We start from the raw sequence: 13,777 nt of genomic DNA, 5'->3' as shown, positions 1-13,777 counted from the left end.
GATTGAGAGAATGAATGTCTAGTTGCTGACCGACCTCATCTAAACATTTCTTGCTCAAACCTCTGCGAGGATGTATCGAAGATCGAGTCATGTGATGAATGAGTCCTCTGTGTCCCCTCAGACTGTAGTTGATCAGTTAGAACCTTATATAAAATATTTTTTCTGCCCATTGCCTTGGATCCATCCTGATCTCCCTAACTACCACACTGACTGATCGTGGAGGAGACTCCGGCTCATCAAGCTCTGACTCCTGCTGCTGATCTGCAAGCCATCCGATAATCGGATCGTCATCTTGTCAGCATAATCATCTAATGTCGGATCAATGTACTTCAGTTGTACTTCTCTCTGAATGCATTTTAGCCTCAATCTTAGATTATAGTGAATATGTACAAGATCATTGAGGCGCTTTTATGTCAAACATTTTTCTGTTTGCTGTGGATATGGACGAAAGTCGGCCAATTGCACTCACAGCCACTAACAGAGACCGTTTGGAAAAAAATACAGACAGCCACACCTTCAAATGTTCTGCGGACATTCAAAATGAATCCACTATTCAGCTGCAAAAGCAAAATTACATATCAAATTTCATGATATTATTAGGCATTGATATCAATCTATGCTACTCATTATTGATATGTAATTTATCTGGATTCTCTTCTTATGACAGCTAATAGAACTCCAAAGCTGTCTGATCCCTCTAAACTATTTCGTTTGTAAAAAATATATTTATTAAATTTATAAATATATCGTTGAGCACAGATCGAATTTAATTGAATAATCATATCTATTTTAAACTAGCATACCTCTTGCAGACATAAGGATGCGATTTCTGAATCGAACACCATCCTATATATCACATTACGAAAAGCAGCAAGCTCGTTATCCATATCTATCCCAAAAATGGTATACTAAAATCTTGAATTTAAATAATAAGCTGCAGATAAATTTCATAATTGATTAAATATACTTTTATAAGTATGAAAAAAAATATTTTAAAATATTTTGAATCTGTGCTTACCAGCTAGATGCAAATCTCTATCCATCTAATAGTCCCAACAGCGCTTAATGATGTTAATGAATTCTTGACATGCTTCGGATCATTCTCATTGATCTGTTTTTTTATCCTCTATCATGTAATATAAGAAGCCCATCTGGAGGTATCTTTCACTATCCACAATGCAAAGCATCTCGTATAATAGCTTAATAACCTTCACTATCTTCTTAGTCCACTGCCAGAATGACTGACTCGTCACCAAGTTCTCTACATGACTTCCATCAATACTGGCCCTCACATATCTGCTCTTCTGCCATTTGTACTGATAAACATCTGATGTAAGGCTACTTTCTTCTGAAGAAGACTATCAAGTGCTACGTAATTGATAGCAAATCATGTGACATCCGATCTCAAGATCTCTCCCCAGTATACGTCCGCATCAATGAAAAGACCCATGTGTGTTGTAGATGAATTTAATAATAGTCTAGGCAATCTTCATTACCTGCTGCACCCTATGAATCTTCTCAGTATCCATCAATATAAGATCAATGCAATGTGCAATACATGGAGTCCAGTATATCTGCGGTCGTCACTCCATCAGTAACTCTCCGACAGCCTTATATTGTGGCCTATTATCTGTGATGACTTGCATACTGCTTATCCATTGAATCAATTACCTCCTCCATCAGACCAAAGATATATGCGGCATCGTATTTTATCTGAAGCATCAATTAATTTGTGAAAAAATATTTTTTTATCACAGTATTCAAAAAATTAATGATGCTCCGTCTAGTAGGACCGATCCAACCATCATACATCACTGTCAATCCGTATGTGGACCATTTATTCTTGTAAGAAGTAATCCATCTCTGCAGATCCTCTTTATTACTGTCAAGAAGCTGACCATAGATTCCTTAAGTCCGACGGATCTACATCTTGACCGACAGTCTCTATGGCTGAAATGACAGATCGATAGTAAGGATTGCCTGCTGCATTTACTGGAATATGGCTGAAATAAACCATGATCCAATAGCTTGCCACATATCCTTTTCTTATCTTTTTCACCCTAATGTTAATCCTCTACTATTTTGAATTCTAGCAGAAAAAAGCATGTGGATCCAAATCATGAATATAGCTCCTACTGGAATATCTCTGGAGGATCTCCTGTTCCAAAAGCTCCAACAAAGATGAAATATTATGTCGCTCCCTCTACCACCAGACTCTGACTGAGGTAGTCCTGAACTCAAATTCTTCCCCATCGATCGCTGATCCAAACCTCAATTCGTAGCATGATGGTACAAATCGCTCTCTATATCTGACATCTCCTCCTGCGGTACTGATCATCCAAACTCGCCTGAATGACAGTCTCAATCTATGCCTCATCATCTGAAGTGGAAGCCTCTCTGACTCTCTAAAGTGATAGAAAGATGCTCTGCAGCTTGACATCCACCTCCGTCCTCTTTTGCTTTGCCTTTCCTTCACTGCTTTCGAATCAGCGAAGTACTTCTTCATCAACTGTCGGACCTTCTGTGGCATTTTCGACACATGAACACATCAGAATAACCACCAGTCAGGTGCTGCTTCAACCTAATCATTCTCTTTGAATTCTGTATTGCACCATTTGATTTTCAATGATGTCAGCCGAGAGCATCTCACCATGATCCCAACCAATGTCACGCTCTGAATCTTACTCATTTCTGTAAGTATAACAAAACATGACAGTTTAATAATTATTAAAAAAATATTATATATAAATTAAAAAAAAATTAATAATAATTTTAAAACTCATAAATTCAAAAAATATGTTATATGCTTCAAATAATATTTCTGAATTAGCTCAAATATAGTACTAATTTTACATATTTTTTTATTTGATTATATTTTTTTATTATTTAAATAATTATAAAAATATTTTTTAATTTAAAAATTTTAAAAAAAATCCAAGGTTAGATTCAAGTAGCTTGAATCATTCTAAACATGATTCTGAATCTCTGATTTTATATTTTTTTAAATTTATTTTTTAATATTTTTTATGAATATAATATATATATTTTAAAAAATATATAATTAATAAAAATCAATGATTTTAGTGTCATATGTAAATCTTCCAAAGACCTATCACATATGATCAAATCATATCAAAACCATAAAATTTTACATATTTTTTCTTATTTTCTTACTTCTTCGTTGTTATCTTTTTTAGCAACAAAAATATAAAAAATAAAATATTTACTAAAAGAATAATACATTACCATACTCCTGATCGAAAAACATCGTCTCCTCAAAGAAGTGCTGCAATTTGACAAAAAAAATTTTTTTCTAATTTTTTCGAAAGTTTTCGATCATTCGTTTGTCGAAAGCCTGAGAGCACCTCTCGAAAGTTCTGAGAGAGCCTCTCGGCTTTTAATGAAAAAAAAAGTCTGGCTGCCACTAATTGACAGCTCAGATCCCACCACAACACCCACACCCCCCCACCCCCATGTACTCTATCGGTACTGTTCGATTCAACGTCAAACCGTGCCGAACCGAGCCATACCGTCTGATTTTGGGCGGTATGGCTCCAAACCGTGTCAAACCGCCCAATTCGATGCGGTTTGAAGAATTTTTTGAAAAAAAAACCGAACCGGGTCAGCTGGCTGTCGATCCGGTTCAATACACCCCATACCAAGTGGTTTGGCCCGATACGGCATTCCATGTATAGATCGACAATTGACCACCCAATGGCTTGTGCTCTTTTAGAATCCCTATGAGCCGTGTTTCCTGATCAAGGGTCAAGTCTGAGGCAATGATCACCGAAAGGATATCATTGGGTTTAAGGAAAAATACTTGAGTGTGACCGGAGGTGGTTTCACTTCTAGCATAGGAGCGGTTTCCAAAGAGGGCACTACTGGAGTGGCTGATAAATCAGGTAAAGGCTCATACTTAATGGTCCATGGGGGCAGGGCATTTTAGAGAGGGGTGTGTCTAATAAGGTTCTTACTTCATTAACGTCCCCTTCTAAATTAAAGTCATCTACCCCAAACTGAGCCAAACAAGCTTGCAATGGATCTTGATATAGGGTGCGACCGACACTTCTCCTACCAAGTTCTCTAGTATATCTATTTCGAAAGTCATTGGTTTGAGGTCCTTGAGAAGCATTGAATATGTTCAATCTCAACTTCTTGTTTCCAAATGAAACGTCCATGACACCCATCCTATAATTGATGCATGTGTTTGCTGTAGCTAGGAAGGGTCGTCCTAAAATTATGGAAATTTTCCTCGATGTATCAAAATATTCCATATCAAAGACTAGAAAGTCAACTGGAAAGTAAAATTCATCTACCTTAATGAGTACATCCTCCAACATGCCACGCGGTACCTTGACAGATCTATCAGCTAATTGCAAGGTAACCGTCGTGGGTTTAAGCTCGCCAAACCCGAAGAGTTCGTATACTGAGCTAGGCAAGAGATTTACACTTGCTCCCAAGTCTAGCAAAGCTTTCTCTATATATAGGTCCCTAACAACACGAGATAAGCGGGGCACCTGGGTCCTTAAGCTTGGGAGGGGTAGTGTGTTGAAATACCGAGCTTGCTTGCTCGATGAGACAAACTTTCTTAAAGATTTGTGATCTACTTTTGCATTTTTTGTGTGCACAAATCCTTCAAAAATTTTGCATAGACAGGAACTTGTTTAATTGCATCAAGAAGGGGGAGGTTAATGTGGACTTGTTTAAACAATTCCATCATCTCGTCCATTCGTCCTCCCTTCTTGTTAAAAGGAGCGGAGGATTCTAGTGCACTAGGAAATGGTACCTTGGGCACGTATGATGGTGCTGATGATGTTGGTTTATCCTCTTGTTTCAGGTCCTCTTCAACTAGTTTAGGTGTAGTCAAAGTGTCGGTGGTTTCAAAACATTTTCTAGGTTGTTCGACCACCTTCCCATTCCTAAGAGTCATAACCGACTTTGCATGTTCGGAAAAGGTATCTGGGGTGTTTGAACTTTCAGCCATATACTGCCCCTTTGGGTTGCTCTCAGGTTGACTAGGCAATTTACCTCCTTCCCTCCTACCAAAGGCTGTCGCTAGTTGCTCGATTTAAGTCTCTAACTTGGCAATGGATTGTGTGTGAGAGTGGAGAGTTTGGGAGTTTGTTTCTATCCTTGCTAAAGCTTGTAGAACCTTCTCTTCGAAGGCTGAGCTATGATTACTTGAAGAAGGTTGGGGAACATTTTGGTATTGCAAGTAGGGTGTGTTCCTAAAGTTGGTTTCTTGATAATTAGGTCTTGGTGGAATCGGTGTAACAAATGGCTGTGGTTTCCACGAGAAATTGGGATGGTTTCGCCAGCCTAGGTTATGTTTTCGAATACGGGTTGTTTCCTAGTTTGTGAGCCATTTGAAATTGAGCTTGGTGCACTTGCTCTTGCACAAACTCAGGAAACTGGGCTGCGGCTGGACATTCAGTTATACAATGGGTGGGGCTAGAACAGATTGCGCAAACTTCTTGTTGCGCACTATACATGGCTGGAGCAGGAGAGTCCTATGTTCAGTATGCGATCCATCTTCTGGGACAACTCATCCACTTTGCTGTGAACATCTATGAACTTACCAATTTTATAGATTCCATCCTTTTTCTTAGTAATGAGCCTACGTGGCACGAGCAGACATATGGTGTAGAGAGTTTTCACTCAGTGTGTCGAATAACCGCCATGCCTCTCCTCACTTTTAACATGAAGATCCCTCCGCATGAGGCATCTACCATTTGCCTGTGTTTCTTTGATAGGCCATCATAGAAACACTGGACTAGTTGCCATTTTGAAACTACATGGTGTGGGCATTTTCGAATTAGGTCCTTTAGCCTCTCCCATATTTCGTGGAATATTTCTCCATCTATTTGGAAAAAACTGGTTATAGCCTTTCTAATCTGATTGGTTTTTCTTATGAGAAAGTACTTCTTGAGAAATTCTCATTGAAGTTGGACCCAATTGAGTTAGTTATCGAATCTAAAGAGTTTAACCAATATTTGGCTTTGTCCTTCTTGGGATAGATTATCTTTAGGTTAAATTTCTTCTTTTGTATCTAAAGAATTTAGACTAGCCTATAACTTTAAGAGATGAGCCGTGATCTATGGGTACAGACCGTGCTCTCTAAGATAGGCTATATCTTTATTGTTTAGATACCAAGCAAAGGCATGTTAAGCAGGATACCAACTGTCGAACAAGAAAATAGTTGAGATCCTGAGAAACTTCTCTCATACTTGAAGTTAATCATAATTAAATTATTTATTTCCTTGCTTATTTAGTAGTCTTTTAATTAATCAACTTTTACTCTTCTTCAATTTAAATCTAAATCACTCAAATGCAACTAAACACTGTCCCTGTGGATACGAACCTGACTTGCACTATCTACATAGTAGTAAGTTAGTGATTTATTTTTGACGCCACGACAACGATCAGGCTAACCACTAAAGACTTCGAAGGCCACTTGTTTTCAGCGAGCTAGCGGCCCATAAAGACCTTAGTCATATGGGAAATGAGGGCTAACCTGCAAGGACTCCCAAAGCTCGCCAACTCCACCTACATGGGCAGAAGGCTTGTCAGTATGGGAAGCAGGGGCAACCACAAGGACCTCCGAAAGCTGTGCTCGCTTTTCAGCGAAGCCAATGCCCATGAAGACCCCAGCTGATCGAGAGGTGAGGGCTAATGTACAATGACCCTTAGCCCACTGACTTCGGTAACAAGCAAAGCTATAACCTATTAGGACCCTCAGGTCGCCAGCTTCAGCAATGTACGGAGTTGAATACAAAGAGGCTATTTTACAGCATTTCCATAGGCTTCCTGATGCGAGGATCACATTAAGATTAAATCCGAACTATAGCAGAATCCACAACAATAACATGGATAAAATAGAAATTTCAAACTTCATTTTTATTAACTAATTTCTTACAGAAGCAACAAGACAGACGTCCACAAAAAAAAGAGCATCGATCACTTGGAAGGTTTTGTCTTCGGTTGGTAAAGCTTCAGCATCTACTACTCCACCGCGGCACTTGACATTCCTTCGATCACTGAACCCATAAGAGCAGAAAGATGGGAACTGACTTCAAGAAAAAACCATTTAATTAAACTCCGGCATTCCTCGAAGCCAATGTCGATCGGCTAGGCCAATACATCATCGATTGCAACATAACATCGCGCAGAGCCGAATGAGCTGATCCTCCAACAGCCTAACAGTCCCTTTAACATGTTCAGCCATAGCCATACCTCCGCAAGCTGGATTCGGAGTTTAGTCACTGTAGATCTATCCTTGTTTAAAACTCCTGAAAGGTAGTAATTATTCTCCGAGCCGAAATAAATTCACTCCAAATGTCATCGACTGTGACCTCTTCGTATCTATCGATTGATGAAGTTCCCTAATCGTACCCTCAACCAATGAAGTTCGTCCTTAAGTTGGTAAATTTGTTCTTTAGCTTCATCGCCGACTTTACCCGATGCGATAGTATACTTCAACTCTATTTCATCTTGGGCCCTGCACAATCATTCATTGAAAAGGACTTTTGCCGCACCCATCCTCTAATTAGCGTCTCTAGCCGACTTCACAATTCTGTTACGCTCTGCGGTTAATCTGCATTTCTCGGAGAAGCATTTTCTGTTCATCTACGTCGGCAGTTTCTCAAATATCTCATCTCTATCGAAGCCTCCTCATTACTCTTTTCAACTTTTGGAGTTTCTTTTTAGCCTCAGCAGTGTCCCACTAACCCAACATAAATCTTCTACAAGATCTCCAATCCTAACCCTAAAAGGCAAGGCTGTCGATAGATGCTTAGCGCGATATTGCATAACATGCGACACAACAATCACACCGAACCAACTGAGAAAAACATCACAAATAGATATGAACCAAAGAATATAAGTAAAAATTACTTTTTTATTGATTTCAAAGCCTCCCATTACATTGACTAGAAAAGAAAAAAGAAAAGATACATGGGTTTAGTTGTCCCCGACCTCGATGTGAGGATCAGTCAGCGAGCTTGAAGTAACTGCAGCTGGCTTTCAACTCCACTGCAGAGGCAAAATTGGTGCAGCTTCGACAGGAACGGACACAGGCACGATCTCTGAGGGTGGAGTAGCTTCGAGTCCATTTCAGTAGCCTTAGCAGCTGAAGCTTCCTTTGCAACACCTCCCTTAGCTTCTTCCTCTTCCTCTCCTATATGATCCAGGATGATCAAGTCCAAGTCCGGGAAGTGCACAGCCACCTTCCAACAGCAGATGTCCAAGCCAGTATTGGGCCGGGACGACGGGCCGCAGCCACGTAGGTCTGCGGGCCACAACGGGACCGAGGGCCGTGGACGGGACGTGGGGCCGACGACGGCGGCCGGGATGGGCCGAGGCCGACGACAGAGCCGGAGCCGGCGACGTCGACTCTTCAATTTTTTTTTTGGGGTGGGTTCGGGCCAGGGATGGGGAAGGGGAACGGCACAGGGCCGGCGTGCCGCTGTCGGCGTGCCAAAAACGGTGCCCTGGGCCGGGACGGTGGGCCCGGCCACGTGGGGCCTGCGTGTCGGGGCCTGCAGGCCGGGCCGGAGCGGGAGAGCGGGGGGCCGGGCGACGACGGGGTCGAAGGGCCGGGGCCGGCGAGCCGGAGCAAGAGCCGGCGACAGTGAGCCGGGATGGGGTTGGGTCGTGGCTGTGCCGGGGACGGCGGCCAGGCATGCGTGGCCTGCGGGCCGCGGGCGGCACGATGGGTTGGGGTGGGTCGGGCCTGGTGGGGGATCGGTAGATGGGCCGGTCGGGCTGGTGCGGATCGGGTGGAGCCGGGTCGGGTCGGGTGGGCTGGGGCCGGGACGGTGGAGCCGGGGCGGATCGGGTCGGGCTGGTCGGGTCGGGTCGGGTCGGGTGGGGCAGGTAGGCGGATGGGCGGGTCGGGGATGGTAGGGTCCGGGCCGGGTCGGTTCCGGTTCGGGCCGATGGGGGGTCGGGCGGGCGGGTCGGTGGGCCGGGTCGGGTCGGGCTGGCGGTCGGGTGGGCCGGGTCGGGTGGGTGGGCGGGTGGGAGCCGAGGCGAGTCAGGTCGGGTCGGTTCGGTCGCGCCGGGCCAGCTAGGCAGGTGGGGTCGGGATGGGGGGGTCAGTCAGGTTTTCATAAAGATGAAATATGATACTGAAATTATTATAATTATTGCATATTATTTTTTAGTATTACTGCTGAAGTTAGTTAATTAATTGACTAATTATTTTTCCACGAACACAATGCACATTGTTGTTACTTGTTACAATTAAATTATTTTATGTGCTATTTTGTATGCAAACTAAATATAAATAAAAAAATATTTTTATTTTTGAGAAAACTCTTGAAATTTCTGATCAAAAATTTCAAAACGAAGTTATTCTTTTTGATAAATTAAAAATCCATCTTCGAATGCACATTCAAAAATGATACTTAAATTACATTGAGCCGTAGATTTTCGTTCAAGTTTCGATCTTCATCGAGATCAAATTTGGATGTCCCGTATTCAGACTTTTTGAAAAAGTAATAATATTATTATTGTTAATAGTTGATATTTCTTTCATTATGTGGTATTCAGTAGTTATCTGTCCATTGTTCTCCGAGTATATGTAGATAGGGTGCGTGGGCACCATATTACATCATATACTTGAGAACCATGGGGAGATGCTGTCGAAATTTTCACAAAAATGAGACGAAATATCCACATAACAATAATGAGATTATTACTTTTCTGAAAGGGATATGACCACATATTAGTAATGATTTGAAAATGATAGGATCATGCATTTTTACTTCATAAAGGATAGGCACACATTTTCTGTGTTAATGTTCAGTCTGCATGTCTTTTTTAATGTGTTATTTTGTATGAAGTGATCCGAATCTGGATTTTGGCTAGAATTCGGAACGTGATTCAGTCCGAAATTCGGATCAGATCCTAAATACCACGGAACTTTTTTTGGTTGTTAATGGTTGTGTTTATTGTTAGATGAATATCAACAAAAATTGGATGAATGTTAAAGTATTTTTTTTCTGAATATCGAAAAGGAGTTCGAAATTTCATTGACTTTGCACGGCATAAGGCTGACAGTGCTAGTCGGATAAAGTGTCCATGTAAGAGATGTGTCAATATGATATATCATCACATAACACTTGTTAAGGAGCATTTGCTACAATATGGTATGGATAAGAAGTATACTTGTTGGATATGGTATGGGAAGGGTGATCCGAATGAGGTGGTGTGCGATGATGACGATACCGAAGATGATAGTGATGCTGATGGATCTATCGAACATAGTGATATAGGAGAATTGTTAGATGATTTACATCAACGTGCTTGTTCGAATGTACGCATGAATACTGCTGCATCTGAAAGCAATTCTGATCATGAACATAATATCCAGCTTGAGGTAAAAGAGACTCTAAACAGTTTGCAAAGCTTGTAAGGGATGTACGAAACCACTTTATCCAAATTGTACAAAATTTTTTCGGTTAAGTTTTGATAAAATTACTTCATATTAAAATCGTGAACCGCTAAAGTCAGAAATATTTGACCAAATTTTAACATTGATTAAAATAGCTCTGCCCGATGGAGAGAGACTGTCGAAATCATATTCTGAAGCAAAAATATACATGGAAAAATGGAACTTAGCTATACTCCTATACATGCCTGCAAAAATGACTGCATATTATTTTATAAGGATAACGAACAAACAACTGAATGTCTGAATTGCGGTGAGCCTAGATACAAAATCGATAATAGAAAGGAAAGAAGATACCCAAAAGATTTTGAGATATTTTTCATTGATTCTAAACTTTAAAATTGTATATGTCCACAAAGACAGTTGAAAAATAAGATGGCATTATGAGCAGCGGATTCCGGAGGAGAACATACTTAGCCATCTGACCGACTCTTTAATGTGGAAAGACTTTGATGCAAAGCATCCGCACTTTGCGATTGACCCGCGCAATATCAGCTTGGTCTAGCAACAGATGGATTTAATCTCTTTGACAATATGAGTACCTCTTACATATGTGGCCTGTGATGCTAGTTATATATGTGTCACCTTGAAAGTGCATGAAAGAACCATTTTTTATGTCACTATTGATTCCGATCCGAAAGCATCAGGTAATGAATTGATGTATATCTACAACCTTTAATTGATGATCTGAAGAGTTATGGAAAAAGGGTACAATCATATGATTCTGTGAGTCGAAGTAATTTTAAGTTGCATGCTTCGATTTTATGGACTATAAATGATTTTTCAGCATATGAAAACTTATCTGGATGGAGCATCAAAGGATATCTGGCATGTCCAATATGCAATAGGGATGCATCCTCCTTAATTTAAAGCACGGACGAAAAATGTTTCATTGTCATCGGCGGTTTCTTCCTGCTAATCATTCTTGGAGGATCCGTTATAACCAATTCTTTGACATAAGTCCGATCAACGTCCGCCACTCAAGGAGTTAAGTGAAGCAAAAATTTTAAAAACTTGAAGTCATTGAAAATCTCCGATTTGAAAAAATGTCGGGTACTCGCAGCGAAAGCGTACTGAAGCTAAGCAGAATTGGACGAAGCGAAGCATCTTTTTCGAACTATCGCATTGAAAGCAGCTATTACTTTATCATAATCTAGATGTAATGCACATTGAAAAGAATATTTGTGATAATATCATCGGTACTGTATTGAATATTCCAGAAAAAAAAAAGATGGTACAAAAACTCGTCTTGATTTACAGAAAATGAGAATCCGATCGGAGTTGCATTTAGTTCGTTGAGGTGAGAGATTTTTTATGCCACCCCACATTATTCACTGTTTGGAGAGAGAATCTCTGTGGATGGTTCAAAATCGTAAAGTTTCTGATGTATACGCTTCAAACGTATCGCGATGTGTTGGGAACAACGACGGCAATATCTCTGGCATAAAAATCATGACTCCTATGTGATGATGCAACGTTTGCTTCCTGTGGTCATGCGTGGCTATTTGGATGTGATATTCAAACTGCATGATTGAGCTGAGTGTTCTTTCGAAACTATGTTGTTGAAAATTAAAAATTTACTTGAAAAATTAGAGAAGGATATGTACTCATTCTTTGTAAGATAGAAAAATTTTTCCATCATTTTTTTGATGTTATGGTGCATCTGGTGTCCATCTTCCAAAGAAAGTTTTTTGGCGGACGATACATTATCGATGGATGTATCCTATTGAAAGATAAAGTTATACGTATTTTGTCATATCAATTATAAGATGTAAATGTATTTCTAAAATTTAAATTTATTTTTGTTTGCAGATTCTTGTGCACCTTAAAAAATATGTACGAATAAAGCAAGGCCTGAAGATCTATGTATAAGCATATGTAGCTACCGAGTTCTCACATTCTGCTCGATGTATCTTGATGATATCGAAACAAGATTCAATCGTGCAAATCGTAATACAGATGTGAATGGAGTGACAATGAGCCGACGTTGTCTATATTTAAACAAACGGTTCGACCTATTGATGTAAGAAAATATAAATTTATGGACGTAAACGAGCTATCCAAGGCACACTTTTACGTTCTAAATAATTGTGAAAAAATTAAAAATTTTATTGAGTAAGTATCATCTTACGATACTGTTTAATGATCAAAAAATTTTTGTCGGTATAAAATTAAAAATTGTAACTTCTTGCAGTGAGCACAAGAGTATACTATGTAGAGAGAATAATATGGATGCCGATGATCGACATAGGAAGAATTTGCACAATGATTTGGTGATCTTGTAAGTTATATTAGTGATACGTTATTTATTTACTTATAAATATTATTATTTCAACCAACATAATTTTTTATCTTATGACGCAGATGAAACATAAGTATTTCAATAAAGAAGCGGATGCAACCGATGAGTTGCACATTTAGCATGTGGTCCGATGAAGAATTAATCATTACACATCTTATATCATTGGAGAAATGAAATTTCACACAAGAGAGCTTGAGATACAATGACGGATCCAGAATAGTAGAATTGCTACAACAAATATGAAAGAGAAGAAGAGATTTATTATTATAGTGTACTGGTAGATATCATAGAACTGAAATATAGGTCCAGTAATTCTGTATTTTTGTTTCAATGTGAATGGTGGGATATTAGTAATAGAAAGATCGAGATTCATATCGATTCATAATTTATCAGTGTAAATCTTGCACGAACATGGTACCAAAATGAGCCATATATATTAGCAACTCAAGCAAACAAGTAATATATTTGAAAGATCTAAAGTATCGAGGTAATTGACATGTCGTACAAAAAATAACATCTAGAGATGTATATGACATACCAACTTGATTAGAGATGGATGAAATTTTGGATTTACATGAAGAGGAAGCTTTTCAGCAAGAAAAATATTAGCCAATTTTTGGTTGATGAAGAACTTGTAACGCACCTTTGAATAGGGCTGATCTCCTGTCCAACAAAGTTGAAGCTGATTTTGTATTTAATCTGGATGAGTCGGAGGGCGACGATCATTCATAAATGACGATGAGATAGAAGACGATACATATATCGATACTGTGATTTGGACGAAGATCTACACATCGAAGAAGATACGAATATTGATAAGTAGATTTTATTTTCGTTCAATTTTATGTTGCAATAATGGTATGCGATATAATTGTATTCATTAGAATGTTATTTGATTTCTATTACTATTATTTAACATTATATTTATTTACATCTCAATTCCTACAGATATGGCACAAGAGACGGACGACGACGTCGCATTCACAGTTACCTACAATAGCTCGGAGGTTGAGGCACCTTCA

At 39.5% G+C, this 13,777-nt stretch overlaps 1 protein-coding gene and 1 non-coding gene across 2 annotated transcripts in view; one reads left to right on the top strand and one right to left on the bottom strand.

Annotated features, from left to right (window-relative positions):
- The window catches only part of LOC105061210 (F-box/LRR-repeat protein 10), a 43,762-nt gene that overhangs the window by 17,138 nt on the left and 12,847 nt on the right, over window positions 1–13,777 (bottom strand).
- LOC114912749 (small nucleolar RNA R71) lies at window positions 5,791–5,896 on the top strand. The gene has a single exon (XR_003798575.2). It is a non-coding gene; the product is annotated as a small nucleolar RNA R71 (small nucleolar RNA).

This window comes from Elaeis guineensis, chromosome 11 (genome assembly GCF_000442705.2).
Source record: "Elaeis guineensis isolate ETL-2024a chromosome 11, EG11, whole genome shotgun sequence".
Classification (NCBI taxonomy): Eukaryota; Viridiplantae; Streptophyta; class Magnoliopsida; order Arecales; family Arecaceae; genus Elaeis; species Elaeis guineensis.
This window is presented reverse-complemented; position numbering and strand designations above follow the sequence as displayed.